The sequence below is a fragment of the Diachasma alloeum genome, unplaced genomic scaffold, assembly GCF_001412515.2.
Source record: "Diachasma alloeum isolate Michigan unplaced genomic scaffold, Dall2.0 Dall_scaffold_01350, whole genome shotgun sequence".
Taxonomy (NCBI): domain Eukaryota; kingdom Metazoa; phylum Arthropoda; class Insecta; order Hymenoptera; family Braconidae; genus Diachasma; species Diachasma alloeum.
Genome location: NW_021681453.1, coordinates 18,605 through 40,736, shown reverse-complemented (window position 1 = coordinate 40,736; position 22,132 = coordinate 18,605). Strand labels below are relative to the sequence as shown.

General features: G+C 35.1%; 1 protein-coding gene across 1 annotated transcript in view; it reads right to left on the bottom strand.

Annotated features, from left to right (window-relative positions):
- Positions 1 to 21,857, bottom strand: part of LOC107046393 (tyrosine-protein kinase CSK) — a 55,931-nt gene extending 34,074 nt beyond the window's left edge. The window contains exons 1-2 of the mRNA XM_015269004.1: positions 21,619 to 21,857; positions 13,968 to 14,014 (exon numbers count right to left, since the gene is read on the bottom strand). The gene's annotated coding sequence lies outside the window, so the exon portion shown is untranslated. The remainder of the gene's footprint in view (positions 1 to 13,967; positions 14,015 to 21,618) is intronic.
- Between the last annotated feature and the right edge of the window lie 275 nt (positions 21,858 to 22,132).

Genomic DNA, 22,132 nt, shown 5'->3' with positions numbered 1-22,132 from the left:
GGGGGGGGGAGGAGGAGAAGGAGTAATTTTTCGAGTGCGGCGAGTATGGTCCTACATTCTACTTCTCATATTAAAAAGTACTATGTGCCCACAGTAAAAAATAATTTTATATTCTTTCCCTGTGGATACTCAAAACTTTCTTTTATCTGTGTAGAAGTTCAATAGTGAATACTGGAACATTACCTCTTTTTAATGCAGTTGAATAAATTCGGAAGAAAAAATGTTTTTCGACGTTTGTCCTAATATTTGTCATTCCGTTTCATCCTTCCATATGAACTTAATGCAGGCAACCGAATTATCACAATTTTATGTAACTTGCAACTCATTGCTTCGAACGGTAAAATTATAAAAATAAATACAGAAGTTCGAAATAAGTAAACAAACTGGAATTTTCACTGCTATTGAAAAATAATATCTTTGTTTTTAATCCTTGCTGATGCGTGAATCAGAATGATGTCCTTGTCCTTATACTGATAAAAAAGGTGGAAGGATTCAGTTAGTGTTAATGAGGCTTCTTAATTATTAATGTCATACATTAACTATTAACGAATGGTGTTAACAGTTGAAAATCCCCCGTTAACAGCAACTAAATCCTTCTATCAGTGCACTACTAAGAATATTCTTATGCTAATATAATATTTCATTCAGAGCGAATGGATGGTCTCTTCGTTAAATGAAAAAATACTATGCGAATGAGTTTTAATGATCTGCAATTGATCACCACCTGCCGCATTTTATGAACCACCTCCCTAGGCAATTTTGCTGCAGTTGTGAATCATAGTATTCTGAGAATCGTAATAAATCACAGCTCCCGTCTCTTTACATTGAGGATAATTAACTGCTCAGGAAAAATGATTTGCAATTAACCCATTCAACACGTCTGAGCAATTGCTGCAGTATGTGTCTCTAGAAGTCAATCGCCATTTATTCCTGGAAAAAGACACAACAACCCTAGTCTGGTCACCAAATGTGACCTTGTGACTTTGGTCACCTTAACGTTGCCGAATTCACTCTACACTGTCCGAGCGCGTTTAGCGAGTTTCCGGCAACGTCGCGTCATGGGCAATTTCATTTAACGATGTTCAGAAGAGAAATAGGATATTCGAAAAATGCAGCCAATTTCATGAAATTTTTTTTACATATTGTTTAATCCATTTAGGCATCCCTTGCAAAATTTCAGAAACCCCAGGTTCAGGACAACAACAAAAATGAATTATAAGGTTGCTACGTATACTTGAGGTTAAAGGGAGTATCGATAACTCGTACATTTTCCCTACATTATCGACTAGTCGGCGATGTGAAAAAAATATTGAAATTGTCGATGACCTATTTAACCTCATATCCAAGCAGCAACTTTACAATTCATTTTTGTTGTTGTCCTGCACCTGGGGTTTCCGAAATTTTGCAAGGGGGCTAAATGGATTAAATAATATATGAAAAAAGTTTCATAAAATTGGCTGCATCTTTCGAATAGCCTACTCCTCGCTTGAACATCGTTAACATGGAAAAAAATAATTCATCTGTCCAAAATAATTTGTTTTCTTTAGGAATTTTGAGAAATGTATTGTTTTAAAAACTACGATAATTTTTTAGACACTTCAATTAACAAAGTCAATTTTTTTTTAATTTTTCCGACTAGCCAGTCAATTGTAATTACAGAAAAACGACGCTTGGCAGGGTTTCCCTCATACCCGGGTAGAAATTCAACCGGGGATTCAGCCGCAACTCGGGTGAGCGCGAGCTCACCCTCGGCTTGCCGCTTGACCCGAGTTCACGCCGCGACACGCCGCTCCATACCGGCTCACAGTGGAACGCTCATCAGACGGCATAACCCGGCACTTGAGTTTGAGCTGTGGCTCAACGCTTAGAACTCAGCTCCGATTGAGTCGTGTCGTTTCGAGTGGAGGGTGGAATAGAATGATATTTATGCATTTTTAGAATATCGATTTAAAATTTGAATACTTTGGAAAATCAAGAAAAACCGAGCGGAAAAAACTTAGAAATCTTACTCCTAAGAAAATCTATAGGAACATAAAAACCTGGTTACTTTCTTGCACCAAATTTTACCTTATCAAAAACGACTCTATGAAGTTGCATAATCTCCTATAGAATCGGCGCAAGAAACGAATAGAATTCTAATAGAATTTCCAGAGAATTCTCATAGAATTCCAATAGAAATTTAATAGAAAGCGCTAGGTTTTTCTGTTGAATTTTTTCATGCGTGTTATTTTGGCATACCTGTATTCAACATTTCCCTAATAAATCGTAGAATATTCTTAGAACTCGTAGGCCTATCGAAAAATGAAGAATATCCTCTCCTGTAGCGTTGATAATTAATAATAAAGGTTCGTTAACGTTTTTCAAGTGATTATTTTTCTTGATTTTGTTTGTTGTATTCGCGAGAAAAAAGAAAGTTTTGACTACGTTTCAGTGAATTGTTCTACCTTGTATTTTCAGATTAATCCCATTCGATTAGTTAATATCACGTTATTTCTGATGAGCTTGTGATTGTTCATCTGAAAAAGCATGCCATCTTCACATTTATTCGATTGTTTTTTCGCTCAAATCACGATGCCATCGGACCTGTCAAATCATTATTGAGGTTAAGTATACTGGGATTGAGTAATTGGAGATGAACCTGAGGTTGAGCAGTGGCCATTCAACTAAAGCCCGGCGAAGCGTTTCGCGTAATAATCTAACGCTGGGCTGTGAGCGCGTGACGCGGCTCAACCTCGGGTACATGTGACGCGCGTGGAGTTTATCCCAAGCTGGGGCGGAGTGGCGTATTTCTAGCTGGGATACGGGTTTCGAGCCGAGCTCGAGCGGCGTGATTTCTACCCGGGATGGGGTGACTAATCTAGCATTAAGCACTCGACCCACAAACTTCTCAACTAAAACCCAATTCAATTTTTGAAGATAATCGGAAAGGGTACAAAAACAACGCATCTATGACCTTACATAGTTGATGAAAAACAAGTGGAAAATTAATCTTGCATTATATATAATATAGTTACTTTTGCTAATAAATTAACAATATGCCTCCAAATGTTTGTTGCATATCATTTCCTTCTATAATGTATAATTCATGGTTTATTTCATTTTGTTAAATTGAATAAGATTTCTTTTTACCCAATTTTGTCAGATTTTCAACTTAGTTGAATGTTATCATCATCATTACTGTTATCCCTTTTCTTCTATACAACCGATTCTTTTTTACAATTCTTCCTCTCCCTTCAGTCCTTCAATAGAATGTTAATAGAAAAATTTTATTTACACATACTGGAATGAATTTGAACCATCACATTTAAAAAAAAACATTAGAAAGCCCACTTTGAGGAAAATACATAAAAATTCTAAATTTTCAACAATCATTATCAAAATCAAATAAACCAATATAGCTATCGAAATCATCTTTGAACTTCAACTTAATGGCATTAAAACAAATATTTTAAGCTATGATTGAATCATTTGAAGCATGATATTCAAGGATATCCCCGGAATTCTGATTTTCAAACAATACAAAATTTTTGAAAATTTTCAAATAAATCAAAATAACGATTATTGCTATCACCTTCATCTTCGGACTCGGTCAAAGGGACATCCAAACAAGTTTTTTACGCCATCATTCAGTCGATTCAGTACATTTTTTTCTTTGGTTATCATAGGGCAACCGATTTTCGAAAAAATTGAAAAATTAAAGAACTAATCCATGAATTAAATTTTAGTTAATGGTGTTCGATAGGGCTCAACAATACTTACATTTGAAAAAAAAATCCAATTCCATCCATTCATTAGCGAACAATTGAAGAAAAACTTTACCACACACATACGGTCTAAAAATTGCATTTTCGGACTTTTTGGATCATAATGAGTGAATATAACACAATAAATCCAAAACTTACATTTGAACGATTACAATGCTTCCGTTCGGAAGCAAAAAGTTTTAAAAATGGAAAACAAGTTATTATAGTCATTTCCCATTCATTCGATGAAAGTAACTTTCAACAACTCGTAGACAAACTACGCAGCTACTTGTGTATACAAATGGACAACCGACTAAGCAACACAAGTGTAATCAACGTAAGATCTCGTTCTCTCCGCAGCAGTGCAATTTCACGTAACGTGCGTTTTTGTAAATTGGGAATCGCAAAAATGCGGTAGTACAAATATCTTGAAAGAACCTCACAGTATTCATAACTTATCGTTCAATCATGGATCAGTTCAGTGCTTCAAGTGACTTCAGTTCTTACCTTTTTAGTGAATAATATAATGAAATACGAGAATTGGATGAAGAACATTACATTCGTAGTTTTTTGTATTTCGTTTCTTTCGAATTTTAGCCACACTGACAGACTGATTCATTTATTCCAAACGAGATTCGTTAACTATTAAGGAATGGTAGAGTTGAATATGACCAAATGAATATTCGTTAATAGGTAACAAATGGTTCACTTGAAAGGTGAAAATCGAGTGAAACAAGGGCCCTCAAATGTGCATTTGTTAACTATTAATGAATGAATATTTGGTGAGACGGAATAGACCCTCGTCTCCAACTAAATCCATTCGTTAACAATAACTAATCCCTTCTATCAGTCCAATGATAGGGAAAAAAAATTGATTTCCAAGAACATGTTACGGATTTATAAGGATCCATACCTAATTTTGAACAATCTATATTTCATGAATTTAGACTCATAAATTGCATTCATTGACACCAATTGAATTCAAATGATCTGGAAATTAATGGAATATTTGATTTTTCAGTTCAATTATTCTGCGAAAATTCATAAAAATCGGGAGAACTCAGAAAAAATTGAAAATTCATGTAATTTTGTTTCTGAATATTCATGTTCCACTGAAAACTCTGAGAACGAAATTATCGGGAGATTTCACGATTTTTTAAATTGACAAGAGAATATTCTCTTGTATCCAGGAAACCTTTTTCATAAAAATTAATTTTTTCTCTCAGTATATACACTGAGAAAACAAATGTTTTTTTAGAAGTACTTCTTTACTTGTATCAAAAAATTCGTGGCTTGAAAATTACTAAGCGCACAATATCTCACACTAAGAAAACAAAATCTTACGCCAAGAAATTTTATACTTGTCCGAAAGATGAAGACAATTTCTTCATATCAAGAAAGCGAGTTCTCAAATCACTTGAAGTGGTTTTTGGATTGAAATATTTTAAAATTGACGCTAAAAAATTGTTAACAAATTAATTCAATTTTACTTGGTTTGAGAAATTGCTTTCTTGTCAACAAGAAAGTGTCCTCGTCGTTAGGACAAGTACAAAATTACTTCACGAAAGTTTTTATGTTCTCAGTGCAAGATATTTTACACTTGAAAATTTTCAAGTCAGAAGTTTCTTGATATAAGTAAAGACGTATTTCTCAAAAACCTTTATTTTTCTCGGTGTAAGGGAGCGTTGACTCACGTTCGGCCCATCCTCTGCGTTTTAACAAGCCCTACTTTCAGCGTCAATTATCTCATAAGCTATGTAATACCGTCAATGATAAATTTGTTGGTAGCTGGAGAACATTCATTCAATGCAGAATCACTTGTAATACTTTCCTAGAGAAAAAAAGGGGTGTAAAACGGCTCAGGAAAAATCCCGCGTGCTTCGCACTGTCACGCCCAGCGTCACTCAACCAAGACCTCTAATTCCTCCCAATTAATTATAATGCATCAACATTAGTCGTTTTATTCTTTTCCCATAGGAGTATGTGAGAATGCACACCGGAAAATTCGCACTACCTTCACAACTTGCGTTAGTCTTAACAGGACATGTTACTGTACCGTGACCCTCCAACGTTCTTCACGTGTAGTGTCGGTGTGGTGAAAAGCAATGGTTCTCCTCACCATGCACTTTCAGGACGAGCCTTTTAGAAAGAATAATTCACTTTTTTTACATCTCTTTTTTTCAGTTTGGATAATAGGAGTGAAAGCAACGCAATCAGACATGCATGCAAAAATGGAGGAGTGCTCGACGATTCAGACCAGTGATGGACGATGGAGCTACGAATGTTTAACGGCGAGAGAAATTTTTCCTGAAACATTGCTAATCAGAAAAAAAAAGTACTGTAACTAAATTCATTTTCACTTTTTCTTCTCAGATGGAAGAAATTTTTAAGTGAAAAATATTCAATTTTCGAAAGAAATTTTATGCTTTCTTAAGGGGAGACTACTGTGAGTTTTAAAATTCGCGGGCTATTGGGGGGAGATTTATCATGCATTAAAGATCAAAAATATATGTCTAAAAACGAATAATTAGTGCAAAGAATTAATGAATTATTGTTCGTTTGCCCGGCAGACGCTTGAAGTGTTAAAAATAGTTTAGGGCCTCCAAGTGTTGAGCTACAAAGGTTTTTTTTTCAAAATTTAGAAAAAAAAGTGCACAATAGCAGTTACGAGTTGGTTTTTCGAAATTCGACTCCTACACGGCTAATTTCGTCTTTTTAATATTAAAAATTGCGCCATTCATGTAAAATAGCTACGAAAATGATCCTCAAAATATTTAAAATACATTCTCGATTCTTTCAGAAATATTTTTCAGGCTATTTTACATGAATGGTACAACTTTATATATGAAAAAAAAAAAAAATTAGGTGTGTAGGAGTCAAATTTAAAAACACTAGCTCGTAATTGTTTTTGTTTGTTCAAAAATTTTAAGAAAAAAACTGTACACTAAGAAAAAAACGAACACGTTCAAACAAGTCTTGTGTGGGCCAACAAAATCGTTAGCTAAAAATTACCAAAAAAATAATTGTTTAGTTCGAATTGGAAAGTCGATATAGCAAATCTCATGAGAGGGACATTGAATCAGATTTAGGGAAAAAACGGCTATGAAATTTCAAGTTTTAAATAGAATTCGGGGAAATTCATGAGTTTTCAGTGGGAGTGAGATCGAAATTTCACAACTTGATTGAATTTTTAGTGGAACATGAATATTCAGATACAAAATGACATGAATTTTCAATTATTCCCTGAATTTTTCTGATTTTTGCTTCCGAATGGAAGCATTGTAATCGTGCTGTTTTCACATTCTCTAATTTTGATTGGAAATGATGTAGAATGGTCTGAAACGTAAAAATACGAAGTTTGGCGACCATGTCTGTCGGTGTCAATGTCCATCGCCACCTTTCCGGTGGTCAATTTTTGGAAAATTGAGTAATTAATTGGCTAAATTTATTCCAAAAAATCTGAAATTTTGTCAGATTATAGACCTTAATAAGGACTAACTCTGTGCAAAAGTTCAGCCCGATTGATCAAATAGTTTTTGAGAAAAAGCTATTCGTTTTTAAATCATTTTTCGCTAATATCTTCGAAGCTAGTCAACCGATTTCAATTTTTTTTTCAAAATATTTGTTTTGATGCGTTCTATCCGAATCAACTAAAACATATATACCCGTTCATACAAAGTTTTCTAGATATTTCCGTTTTTCGCTGTTTTTTCATAAAAATCCTTGTAATCACTCTAGCCTGTGCAAAAATTGAGACATCAACTTGAAATTTGTACAGAATTTTCCTCTCATGATAACAATACTTCCTATTGAAAATGAGCTCAATCGCAGGTAGTTTCCGAAATATTCGACTTTCTCTAAAAATCTTTTACGTTGCAATAGCTTAAAAACTACGCAACCGATTTCAATTTTTTTTTTTCAAAAGATTTGTTTCGATGCCTTCTATCCGAATACCTTCTATCCCATTCGGAAGCTTACTAGCAATCGAATTGGTAGAAATGAAAGAAAGAAAAAGAGTTATAACAGATAAAGTAACGGTCAGATGGCTTCGGCCAAAAAGGCTCGAATCCCTGCTTGTTTTGAATTTTCACAGAATAATTGAACTGAAAAATCAATTATTTTATTGATTTCCAAATCATTGGAACAAAAAATCAATGGAATATTTGATTTTTCAATGACAAGATTTCCTGAAATTTCAGTGGAACTTGAACACGATGTAAATTTCCGGAATTTCGGCCGGAAAATTCAGACGAAAATTTTCAACAGTGCTTATCATTATTATTATTTCATTCAAGAATTCATTTTTGTCTGTGATTATTGAAGAGCCGAAACGACAAACTACTATCCCTCGTTTCATCTAAAACGAGCATTTGCTGGAAGCAAAATACGTATGGGAGCATCAAATAACGAAGAAGTACTGCTAGGAGTCACATTTCTTACTTGTACAGAGAATACAAATTTTGTTGAAAAGACTGAATCTATTTCTGCAATAAAAATTTTCAATCTCGGCGCACGCTTCGCATGTTTGGCACAAAAAATCAGTTTTTTATCATTTTTAACAAACGATTTTTTTGGCACAACTAAGACTCGTTTCAGAAGTCCGTTGTTTTTCTCTCAGTGAAGTAGTTTTTAAAATGAAAATGAAAAAATCTTTATTCGATAAATATCAGGTTGCATTACCACAGAAATAGTTAAGGTACAACAGGTCATCTTTTTTCAACTCTAGATAGAATTGTCCTCTCTTCACAATAACACCAATTAAAATAATCACTCTCATCGAGTGCTGAAAGAGGAAAATTACTCTCGAAACAAAATTGATCACGATTGGAAAATGAGGAAATGTAAATCTGAAGAACACTTACAAAAGAGATTCTTTTTTAATGAACTGTAATGATCCAATGTGTCACTGCAAAATGCACAGAATCACTTCCTCGTGACTACAATAATCCACATCAATGTGGAAATTCCTATGTATTTCCAACTACATCGTTAGTCGATTCAGCGATCAGTGAAGGCTAACAAATATTTCCAGCTCGATGTGGCGAACGTAGCAATCAACTCGTCAAGCACACGTGAACTGCTACAACGAGGTGTTCATAATCGATATGTTGAGAATGAACTATCTAGTAATGGATATTTCACCGCAAACGTGAAATTACGGATAAAAGATTCTATATCGGTGGCCGAGAGTACTAATCACGAAAGGCAGGCATTCAGCACGTTTGCGTATTGATCGTTGGAAAAGTTGTTACGAAGGTGACATGGTCTGCTAGGCTCATCAAAAGTAAGACGATGATTTTATCACAAATTTTGAGCGGCAAAAAACAGCAGTTGTCTGATAAGCCTTTACTATTTGAAACTACTGCGATGAAAAACTTTTCGTGGACGTCACGAATTTAACATAACAATTGATTTTTGTGGACACAGTGTCTTGAAACTTTCCCATAGGTGCCCTCTTTGTACTTCAACTTTTCTTCAGAATTAAACTGAATGAAAGGATTTTTAGAGATAATATCTCGAGACTCTCTGAATTTTCAGAATACTCCCTTGAAGTTTTGTTGTAGAGCGACGAACTTGTCAAGTTTGCTGGCTAAAGAACTTTTTCTGCAAAACTTGACACATTTAAATGGCGCCTTTGTAAGGAAAGTTGAGGGAAATATTGAGATTAATTTCAAACGGGTGAGGTGGTCATTGAGGTGACTTTCTTTAATTTGAGTATAAATAATTATTTAATTGTTTCCCTCATATAGAGGCCCACAAAGCTAGCATATAGCATCCAGCTTTCCATGTAATTTATACCTTAAAAACATGTAAGGTTGACTGAGTAGAAAGCCCGGGGATAATACAGGACTGTTTACTCATATTCCTCATTGAAAGTATAAAACATTATTATTTGAAGGTATGTGTATAAAACTCTCTATATCAACAATTTATAATATTGTGAGTGTGTAGAAGTTCTGAGCGTTTTCGGAAGGAAATAGTCGATGATTATAAAATACACAAAATAATCAGTCTTATTGAATATATTGCTGTATTCAATTAAAGAAGACGGGACACAACAAATAAAATGGTTGGGGCGGTTTATTTAATAAATGATAGAGAGTAACACAGGATGAAGATGTCTTGAGATCGATCTCCAAAGATAAGAACGAATCTTGATGTTGATAAAATGACTGTCGTTCCTAGGGGCTTCTCTCGATCCAGATGATTGACAAAAGAAAAGAGATTCGAAGGGGGATACGCAACATTCCCTCGTTGTTGCTGAATTCCGCATCAGTAAAATTCCTTAGGTCTGCAGGCAACAAACATTTTATACCAGAACCAAGTATATGCATAAGCCTGAATCACGAATAAAATATACTTGATTCCAGTACATTATTCTTTATTTGAGTATATAATGTACTTGATTCAAGCATATTTTATACTCACCAATTCGAAGATGATTCTTTCATATCAGGCTGGAGTGTGGAAGGCGCTCTCAATTGTAATATAGGGGTCAGGCACTAATTGTAAGTGTCAGAATATAAAGGTCAAAAAGTGGACGACATATTCCGTATCGCCAATGGATTGTTTCATTGGCACTATTGAAAAGGACTGAGCATCTGAATCAAAAAATAATCGGTGCCGTTTTACTACATTTTACCCACGTGATACCTACTTTTTTTACATTCATATGATGACCCTCATTTCTTCAGTTTTCCATTGAGGCCATCAGTTTTTGACCCTAATATTCCGACCCTCGTTTTTTTACTTTCACTCTTTGACCCTTATATTATACTTGAAAGGGCTTGGTATAACCCGAGCTAATACGAAATAATAATCCTCGAATTGAAATACACCCCCTCCCCTACCCAATCGAGTATAAAATATACTTGATGCAAGAATAATCAAAACATGAATAGTCTACTTAAATCAAGTATATTTTGTTCTTGATTTAGGTTTATGCATATACTTGGTTCTAGTATAAAATATACTCAATTCAGGTTTTTCCGCAATACATTTTCGAATATTTCCAATATTTTGAAATGATGAATTGATGAATGTAGAGAAATTCGAGTTACGTGGTAGGATCTAAAATAAAAGAATCACCTAAATGGGGATATGATGGTTTCCATATCTTCAAGAATGTTTCAATTAGTAGAAAAAAATTATTTGAAGTGAAAATAACAAAACAAAGAATAATTTATGTCGCGTCGTGCAATAAGTCGAATTTATCGCACGCTGCGCTTCGCGCAGCCTGCTCAAAACTCGACTTCTGCACGACTTGACATAAAATATTATAGAGCACTCGGTAATAAATTTCGTTTTTAACGAATGTGTAGTTTACAGGCCGAGCCGAAGGCGAGGTCTGTACACACCTTCGTTGAAAACGAAATTTGTGCCCTTGTACTCTAATGTACTATAAATTAAGAAATAGTTGAATGCAGCCGAAGCCTCTAATTTCTGGACGACTGAGCCATATTTTTTTTTATTTATTAAATGTCGATCAATAGAAAAAATAATTGATCACATGATTATACATCAGTAATATTAATGAAAGGTGAAATAATCACGACAATTTTACATAATACAGTACAATTTTCATTTTATTTATGGAATAATCAATGCAAGATGAAATCGCCCAGAAACTAATCGACATCCAGAAATTGACCTGTTTACCCTATGTTGAACTGATTTGACGGTTGACGGCTGATTTGACGGTAATCAGAAGGCGTAATATCTGGGGAGTACGCCGGGTGCAGTAGAACCCATTCAAGTTCCATAATTGTTTTCAGCGTGATTTTAGCAGTATACGATCGAGTGTTGTCGTGTACCCGAATAATTGGTCTATTCGTTGTTTGCAGTAAATGGTCGTTGTAACAATATATTCCTTCATTTAAATAAGTAAATTGGTTACTGCAGCATTTGAAATTGATTGTTTCTCCTGTACTGGTGGTGGGAGTTCATAATACAGCACACCCTTCTGGTCCGACCTAATACACAACTACTCATTTCCGGAGTGGTCGGCTAGTTTTCACGCAGATGTCATCGGCTATCCAAGGTTAATCCTTCTTACCTTAATGCTTCTTACGTTTCAGATTATAGTAATAAATCCATTTCTCATCACGGATTACAATTTTCTATAAAAATATTTCTCTTGCCTGTGTGACGAGGAGATCAATGTATTCGGGATGTATGCATTGAACCGTGTCAAAATGTTCTTCACGGAAGAAAACTAAATTGATGAGATACCTACACGTATAAAAAAATCATATAGAAATTTGCTGTACGGATTACGTATAGAAATTCTATCGGATTTCCGTATATCATATTCGGATATTTCTATACGAATTATTTCTATACATAAATTTTCACATAAATTTTTATTTTCTACCGAAGATATCTAAATAACGCTCCAGAGGAAAACTTAGAGAAATGTCGCAACTCCATACGAAATGTTTCTATACATGTGGCAGTGGGTTGTATAGGATCAAACCTATAGAAATCGTATAGAAATAATTTGTATAAAAAATATCCGTATAGAAATATCCGAATATCATATACGAAAATCCTATAGAAATTCTATACGCAATCCGTATAGAAAATTTCTATATGATTTTTCCATACGTGTACCGGAAAGCAGGATCACATAAATTTAGTTCTTCGAAATTTCGAGTGCGTAAGAATAAACTCGGCAGGTATTCCAAAAGTAGTATGTGTTACACGTGCGTGCCGAAAAGTACAATTCTACGCATTTCTAACACAATATACTATTGTTTACTGAAGACTGTGGCGAAGTTATGAAGTACATACAGGGGCTGTGTTATAAGGCTGTTGTTTGAGGGGAGGATGCTATAAGTTTTAAAAGTTGCGGGCGATTGGAGTGAGATTTCTCATGCATTAAAGATCGATTATATACATCTAAAAACGAATAATTAGTTTAAAAAAATTAATTGTTCATTGGTCGTTTGTCGCGCACGCGCTTAAAATATTAAAAATATTTCAGGGCCTCCAATTTTTGAACTACAGAGGTTTTTTTTCAGAATTTTTGAAAAAAATGTGTACAATAACAATTACGAATCAGTTGTTTGGAATTCGATTCCTACACAACTAATTTCGTTTTGTTTAATATAAAAATTTGCGCCATTCATGTAAAATAATTCATTCATAAAAAATATCCTTATAATATTTAACATATATTTTCGACACTTTCCAAAACATTTTTTGGGCTATTTTATATGAGTGGTGCAATTTTTTACTTAAAAAAAACGAAATGAGCTATGTAGGAGTCGAATTTCAAAACACTATTTCGTAGTTGTTATTGTACACATTTTTTCAAAAATTTTGAAAAAAACTCTAGTTCGAAAATTGGAGGCCCTGGACTATTTTTAACATTTTAAGCGCCTGCGGGGTAAATGAACAATAAACAATTAATTTTTTTATGCTAATTATTCATTTTCAGATACATGTAATCGATCTTTAATGTGTAGGAAATCTCATTCCATTAGCCCGCAACTTTTAAAACTTATAGTAGTTTCCCCCTAACACGAGTAAAATAACACAGCTGACTAAAAATCCACACTCAATTTCGAGAAATAGTCATCCTAGTCCCTGCGCCCCAATATTCTCATAACTCATTTGAAAGTACCTCTCGAACAGAATACTGAGCAAACACTCGGGGAAAAGTACCTGCATCTGTTAAAATATTCAGTGACACAATTCAACGAAAAAACACGTGTTTCAAGGCTAACTAAAGCCCACATACAAATTTTCTTTTTCTCTTCCATTGAGACTATGAATTTGAATAATGCATGCCACACTATATGACGAATATATGGGCCAATTGACCGATCGTAATCATCGCAAACATTGTGGTAACGTAACGAGAAAAATTACTGAGTATGTGTCATCTCTCGGACGTTTCTTTTTACATCGCCTCGGTAGCTCCCGGGCATGAAAAGTGGGCCCTGTAAGTTACCGCGAAGGTAAGATAGAGACAGAGTATTAGAAGGACAGCTGAGTGGCGCCCAGATTGGAGAGCTACAAGAGTGCAGCATCGGTACGAGTTTCTTCGATTCCCTGCACTCGTTTGTACGTCTTGAAGCCAAGGTGCTTTCGTCTCTAAAATCTCATATCGATTTAATTCCACGCTACTACATGAATTGACTCTTCTTTCAGTGTGACATAATCGAGAGTCGGTTTATTCAATGCAGTGTATACCCATATCTCATGTGATTACTTTACCTAGTTTCACGAGTCACAGGCCATCCTCCTTTTGAGTCGTCTTTTTTCTGAAAAGGGGAAAAATGCAGAATATTAGTACGAGGAAATGTTTTGAAATTGTAATTTCAATGGAATTCATATCAGCTCTTTATTTCTTCATTCAATTGTGCAATCACCAACAACAGGAATTTTAACTATTTGCATATTCTCATATCGATTCGATAATTCTGGTTGGAATGCCTGACTCACTGCGAATCGTGGATGATTAAGTTTCTGTGAACATGCACGTAGCAAAAACAGTTCGTTATATTGAAGACAAAATTATTAATTTCACTCTTCGCTACAGGAGAAAACAGCTGCTGGTTTCCAACACCAAGTTACTGATTTTAGAGGAAACTCATGGTTCTAGAATATTTAGTACTGAGAATATGGAACGGGAAGTCAATTTCAAAAGAAAAATCTATAAAATTTAATATCAAACAAGTGGACAATGGCATTTTTTTATGCATGAGTATACTAAGTGTTGCAAATAAATTGGTAATTTGCTTCCAAATGAGTTCTCTTTTTTGGAATTCTTATTTCACTATTCTCTTCTTGTATTTTTTCATGTCATGGTACTATTATCAATTGAAATGTCATCAAAATTTTGCGTATTTTACGTTCTGCCAAATAATTCTACATATGACAGTATTGTGTAAGTTGATAAACAATGATGCTGTTCTCACCATTTTATAACTTGATTGAGAAGGCATTGAAATGTACTTTTCAAGTCCTGATTCAAGTGCTATTACTGACAACTCTTGAAGTAATTATGAAAAACACGATTTTCTCTTTCAAATCGCATAAACAATGTGCTGTAACTCAACAACAAATTGTGCGACCCCCGTCATATTCTGATAGAATCAAGACGGTATTGTTATCAATTTTTTGAGCCATGACTAATTCCATTTTGATGACAATTTTTTGAGCGATCGTTGAAAAATCTATTTTTGGAAAAATATTAATTTTTTCAAATCTGTAAGAAAAATTGAATTTTAATTGGTGTCAATGAATAGAGCTTATTAAAGTCTATCTTCGTGGAAAAATCCATGAAATTCGAGTGATCCCTTTGTACAAAAATTTCGAGAAAAAATACATACATACATAACAGGAGGCATACATACTAAAAATCGCATATTCGGACTTTTAAGCCATATTTAGTTACCCTAACACTCAAAATTGGAAACTTCAATTTTAGCGATTACAAAGCTCCCATTCGGAAGCAAAACCTACTTATTTCAAGTGAGGAGGGTTCTTACAAGAAGAAATACTTCATTCTTGAGATGAGAATTTTTGCGTTCTTAAACCAAAAACATTCGAAAAGGGTCAACCTGTAATAATTGAACATGAAGGGGATACCGCACTAAAATTCCCAAATCGCTGAATAAGAAAAAAAATCATTTTTTATTTTTTCATTGATCAGAAAGAGGCTTTAAACGCGGCTCCAACGGCTCTGACGTATAACTATATATAGTGCGAAAAGTGGTAATTTTATGAGACATCCCCACCACCATTTTACCCCAGAGATTAAACATTAACTGTTTAGAGTTGTTACAAGTTGTTTTCGCGTTACCTTTCATTTTAAAAAATCATCAACAAACCCGAACTCGACTAAGTCGACGATGAAACATTCATCTCCTTTTCATTTTTAGTTCGAATATCTTTCTTGTATTTTTTTAATGACAAATGTCGTGAGAATTTCTCTTTTGAAATCGACGATTTGTCAATCATCGATCCCATAGGGAAGAATAAATTTCCAATGATAAAACGAAGGTGTGGAAATTCTTTTCTTGCAATTAAACTGTCATGCCTCTATAAGGGATGATTGAAACACAATAATTGGAAGGATCGTAATGAAAGAAAATCCCAGTGATACATTACTGTGAGAATTTTTTTCCAACTTTTTCATTATCTGCTTCATTAGCGTCTCTTTTATGTGGAAAAGTGGAATGAAAAATAATTCACATTCGAGTTGACCTAAAAACGAGAAAACTCCGTCGACATCACAAATAATGACGATGACGCTTGAATCCCTCGAGACAGGAATTAATTCCCAAAATGAGATTGAAAATGTTGCTGTGAGAATATACCCGAGTCCGGATGTCTCAGTCGGAACTATATGCCATGTCTGGGACGGCAGCGTGACAAGTGCAACTTCAACCTGTCTGCCAGTATGACATAATTCTTCTAAATACGTATCTACCGAGACAACTGAACTGCAAATTAGTCCATGAAATTGAATTTCCAATAGAGCAAAACATGTTCGTATAGCAATCCTAGCGAAGAAAAGTCCCCTTTCAAAGCTGTATCCGAGAAAAAAAATATTGATTCGAATTGTTTCAAAAGAAATAGCGTTGAATGAAGACGAAAACTACTTAACGATGTCACGAGTATTCCATGGAATGTAAAAAAATTGAATGATCCGTGAGTCATGTTTGTTGATAGAGGAAAATTTATGGATCAAGAAACTCAATAAAGATGTACCCAACGCACATGTACTTTCTCATGGGATTACATGTGAGGAGAAATCAAAACATCTCCCTCATTTTTTTTTATTTCTGAAAAAATGTTGATTATATTTGAAAACTTTCATCGAATGACAGTTGCACTGAGATTTTAAAGAATTTTTTCATTGAAAATTCACAATTCAATGAAAAAAATCAATGGAAACTATGAATTTTGGTTCATTTAGGCCATGAAAATCGATGGGAGTCAGGCAAGTTCAAATAAATATATTCTTGAATTTTTAATTGCTTCAAAAATTTGTGTAATTTGTTTCTAAATATTCGTGTTGGATATCATGCTCTAAATTCGTTCAATGATCGTTGAAAATATTTGTTTCAAAGCCACTCTATCGAAGTTAAAAAATCGTTACGATACCTATATTGGTTGGTTTGATTTTTATGATTTTTGTAAATTTATAATTTTTTGTAAATTGCTCAGAAAGAGAACTTTCTGATGGCTTCTTCATTCCATAATATAGATAACATCATTATTCTTCTCTCATTCTTCTCTTCGATTTATAAAGAAATTTCAGAAATCATTCTCATAGCATTCAAAAGTTTGTTCATAGATATTTTCATAGATATTTTGGATGGAATTAATCATTTCTTAATTCGGTTTGAATCATTTGCTTACACTGTTAGAAATTTGTTTAATTTCCAGTAACGATTGCAATTAAATTCTCATTGTTGCGTGGTTTAATTCGATTTAAGATCACATCATTCAAGACAGTTCACATTCATCTTGAAAATTCAATAAAATACAGTTTTTCATGGCCAGTTATCATTAATATTTCAAGGACAGCTTGAATTTTAGACTTCATTATGAAAATTGACTATTAAATTTAATTGAATTTTCAATAAATTGAGAATTCCGTAGAATAATTGCCTGAATTTTTATTATTTTCAATAATTTTCATCGTCATATGGACCGGAAAATTAGAATTTCATTAAATATTCAAAGTAGTTACCTGATTTTTCAGTAACCAAATAGAGATAAATTTCATATAAATTTAGTGTTTTTAAAAATTTCAAGTTTTTTTATTTGAAATTTCAAGAGTATTTTTCTAACAGTATACTTGACCCAAGTATTTTGTTTATTTTCCATAGTCCTCTCTCCAGCTCTGTTTGTTAGACCCGTCATACTGGTAAAGCCCGTTGAACGTGGAGTTATCACATCAGCGACACCATTCCATATCTGAAACCCCTTCAGTGCGGGTGTCTGGGAGGGATGGAAGTAACGCGCATTGGGGCCCCGAACAATTAAGGCAAAGTAACTGCCAGACTCTCCCCGACACGCCCCGTTAATCATGCAGTTGAGGGAATTGCTAATCATGAGATTTCAGACGCAAGACTCGGGAATACCAGGATCGTAAACAGTGGTTCTTCGGATTACTCGAAATGTTGATTCCCATCGATTGTCGATTAAAGATCAATCGCATCCTGAAATTAGATGTAGCACTTCAACGTTGCGTTTCTAATGGAAAGTGTAGCGATGGGAAGGGGTGATGACCCACCCCAGCATGCTCATAGAAGGAGAGCTCAGGTGTATCCGTAGAGAGTCGAGATGATATTGAGCGCTTTTTTTTACATAAAATACTAACCTTCAGTATAATAAGGGCTAGGATCATACCAAATTTCAACTTGCTATCTTCATTTTTTCTCAAGTTATCGTGCGTACAAGATTTTTCATGAAGAAAGCAAAAACGGCAATATTTCCAAATTTTGTTTTCATGGGTGTGACGTTATGAGTTTAGTTTTCCTTTATTAAACTCATAGTTTCACTCCGAGTCGGCTAGTGTCGGTGAGCTCACGGGTGGTTCGCTCAATCGGAGAGATGTGTGGAGGGTTGCCGAAATAAAACTCTGTTATATATGTATATATCAACTCTAACTCTATTGTCTATATTAAATATACACTGGATGTTACGGTTTGGGCCGGTATACGCGTGATTACTCTACGATTCGAATTCGGGACTTTGACTCGACTTGATGATTGTATGGCTGAAGGCCTGAGCTAGAGGTCCGCTCGACTCTGCTCCTGATCGTACTCTGTTCTCTGGTGAGTCCAGAAAACTCGTCAAAGCCCCAAAATGCTTACTTAAGCAATCCCACGGTCTTCTTCACTAACACGGTTCCGTGCCTTCATTTGACAGAAACCTACACAGTCAAACAGTTCAGCACCCTGAACTGGACCTGTAGAAAACCGTGGAACCGCTTACGCTGGTGTCCATAGGACATCGTGGGACTGCTGAGCAATGCTTGGATGAAGGGAATGAGAAACCTCGTTTCCCGTTCCCATCATCCACCACTTTAACTATAATTATTTATTAAATCGACGTATTGATCAATCTCAATACGTCACATGGGTATATATATTTTAATTGATCTAGATAGAGGCAATAGAGACGAGTATTTAAAAAAAAAACGAACATGAAAATCGGTGCAGTAATTTTTGACATATTGAGGAAAAACTAAATTTAAACAAATTGTTATATCTCAGAACCTACTGGACCGGATCGGGTTGAGCTCAATCATAGCTACCATGAGGCAAAGTTTCAGATTTTTATCTACAAATTTCAGGGTATTTATGTTGAATTTTCTAAAAATTAAACATCAAAAAGTCAAGTTGTCACATACATACACACAGACATGCCCCTAAAACCAATGAAGCTGAAACTAGCGAAAGATTCGCCAGCGGAAAATACGATTGTCATGTAGAAACTCATTTGCACTAAAAACATTTGCACATATGCTTGTGGGCCTCTTGCACCCTTAGAAATCCTCTAAATTGAATTTTCCGTTAATGAATATTCCACTAGTTTAAGCTTCATCTCAAAACATTATTTCTTCACGTTTCACAACATTCTAGACAATTTGCAATCAAAAATAGAGGTCATCGAAACAAGTATTATGAAAGAAGAAGGATTGACATCGGTGTAGTAGTTTTTGAGATATTGAACAAAAACTAAATTTAAACAAATTGTTGTATCTCCGGACCTACTAGACCGGATCGGGTTGAGCTCAATCATGGCTACAATGAGCCAAAATTTCAGATTTGTTTCTACAAATTTCACCGTATTTATGTTGAATGTTAAAAAATTAATCAGCAAAAACCAAGTTGTCACCTACATACACACAGGCATGATCCTAAAAACATCATTTTTTCACGTTTCATAACATTCTAGACCATTTGCAATCAAAAATAGACGCCATCGAGACGAGTATTTTGAAAAAAGAAGAATTGAAATCGGTGCAGTAGTTTTTGAGATATTGAGCAAAATCTAAATTTAAACAAATTGTTATATCTTAGGGACCTACTGGACCGGATCGGGTTTAGCTCAATCATAGCTACAATGAGCCAAATTTCAGTTTTTTGTCTACAAATTTCACCGTATTTATGTTGAATTTTCTAAAAATTAATCAGCCAAAAACCAAGTTGTCATATACATTCACACAGGCATGACCCTGAAAACATAATTTCTTCACGTTTCATAACATTGTAGACCATTTGCAATAAAAATTAGAAAATCCAAAAATCGATCAAATACAAGGTGTCCATTCGGAAGCAAAAATGCAAAAGTGCAATCAAGTATCAACGAATATCTCCGTTCTCGCCTTTAGAATACCTAGAATTCGTTCTTCTATGTCCGTAAACCTCCCCCTCTCCACAATTACGTAGGAAAAATCAATTAAAGCATAATTGACTCCTCAGAAATTGTCTTTTCGTCCGGAATCCTGTTAAACCCTTCAAACCCATCTCCGTCACGCTTTTAATCCATTCCCTTCTCAATCCTGTCCACTCCCCCTGATATCTTCACGTTAATCCTTGATGGACAAGACGATACACTGATTCCAGTGAATGTCACGTCTGTAGTTGGGAAAAGCGGCGAATGAAAAAGGAATAACCACAGAATCAAAAAGGACAACGAAGGGAGGAAAAAAACATCACAAACTACAAACATGAGAAAAAACGATTAACGAAGTTGACGGCGAAGAAGAAGCGGTTGAAGTGGAGAAGTCGCTCCTCGGGGTATCTTCTCTCCAGTGGAATGCCGTTCATCCGTGCGCGGAGAACACGCGGGCGACGACGTAACTTATGACCGGGGCTTTGGCATGCGTACGAGAAGAAGGGAACCTTCAGATGTAGACGATCGCCTTTTCACATTCATACCATTCCCTCCACTCTTATTTCCATTTATCCGTCTATTTTTAGTTCATGAAAATTCCAGTACAAGTGAACCCTTGTTGAACTACACGATCCCAGGAGGCGATTACCGCTGATTAATTGACATATGATCTCATTATATTTATCTCCGTAGGTGATGGCATTGAGCGCCAAACTCTTTAAAATAAATACATTGCATAATACGCCTCATAACTACGAGGAAAAAATATCACATATTTTTTTTCCCAGTGGATTGCTACCTTTTTTGTACAACAGTTATTTAGAGAGAAAATGCATTCTGCACCTTAGAAGCATGATAAACACAATCTCCTCAGAACCCATTGAAATTCAAAACCAGATTTCTCTTGCAATCAAGATCGCTGGAAAGGTTAATGCCATTTTACACCGCAAAAATGAGAGTAAAATTGTTACAAGGAGAAACTGATTTTTTTTTCTCTCTTCCAAGTTTAATCTGATGAATTGGAGCGACGGTCACTCGTCCGGCTATCGTGATGATTTGATCGAATAAGTCGAATGAAAATAGGAGGGAATAAGCGCTCAGGGTTCAACTCAGGTGTTGAAGAAAAAAATGAAAATAACTCGTCTTTAATCTGGCGGTTATTCTGCATTCAACTCACGAAGACGTCACGTCGCGGTGTGTGTCACTCGATTAACGCCTACCACTTAGGTTGAAAAAAAGAAGGTGCAAGAAAATGCAGGAATGAGAAAGAATGTTATGGTTAAGGTAGTAGGACAGAAATATCCCAGGAAGTAGAATGACACATTCGGATTTGAGATCATCTGGGATTTGAGAATTTTCGCATTATCCACTTTTGCAGCGATTGGGGTCAAGTGGAAATAGATGAGTACAAGATCATGAGAGGATATTGAATATTCAGTGCAAGTGTTCGGAGGTCCACAGCGTACCTTACTCAAACTACAAAAATATAAAGTCCTTCACTCACCCATACGTGAATGACAAACTCCGAAAATTCTTGTACTCCAAAATGATAAAAATTCTGTACGACAAACACAAAACACAGAAATCACTGTCGAACTTATGTCAACACAAAAATAAACAAATGGTACAGAGTGGAGATTTTTCGTTAAAAACGAACGAGACAACCAACACAACACGTCGGGGAAGAGAACGTCATACACTCACTAGGGATCTGTCGACCATTTTGCTACACAAGGCCGGGAAGCCTTTGATGACGGCCGCTACGACGAAAGACGCGCTGCTCGGGGCTGCTGGAATTTGAGGTGTTTACGAGAGTAAAGAGCTGGATGGAGGTGCCATCTAACGGTGCTGTAGATACTCACGGAATTTTATTTCCGGAAGATGGAGAATCATGCACTGAAAAAAGGAATTCGTGAATGAGAGCTACACTGCGGAAAAAATTTGGCCGAATTTTCCGGAAAAACACCTTGAATTCGATTTAAGGGAGTAAAAGTTGATAGAATTTCAAGTTTTTTTTT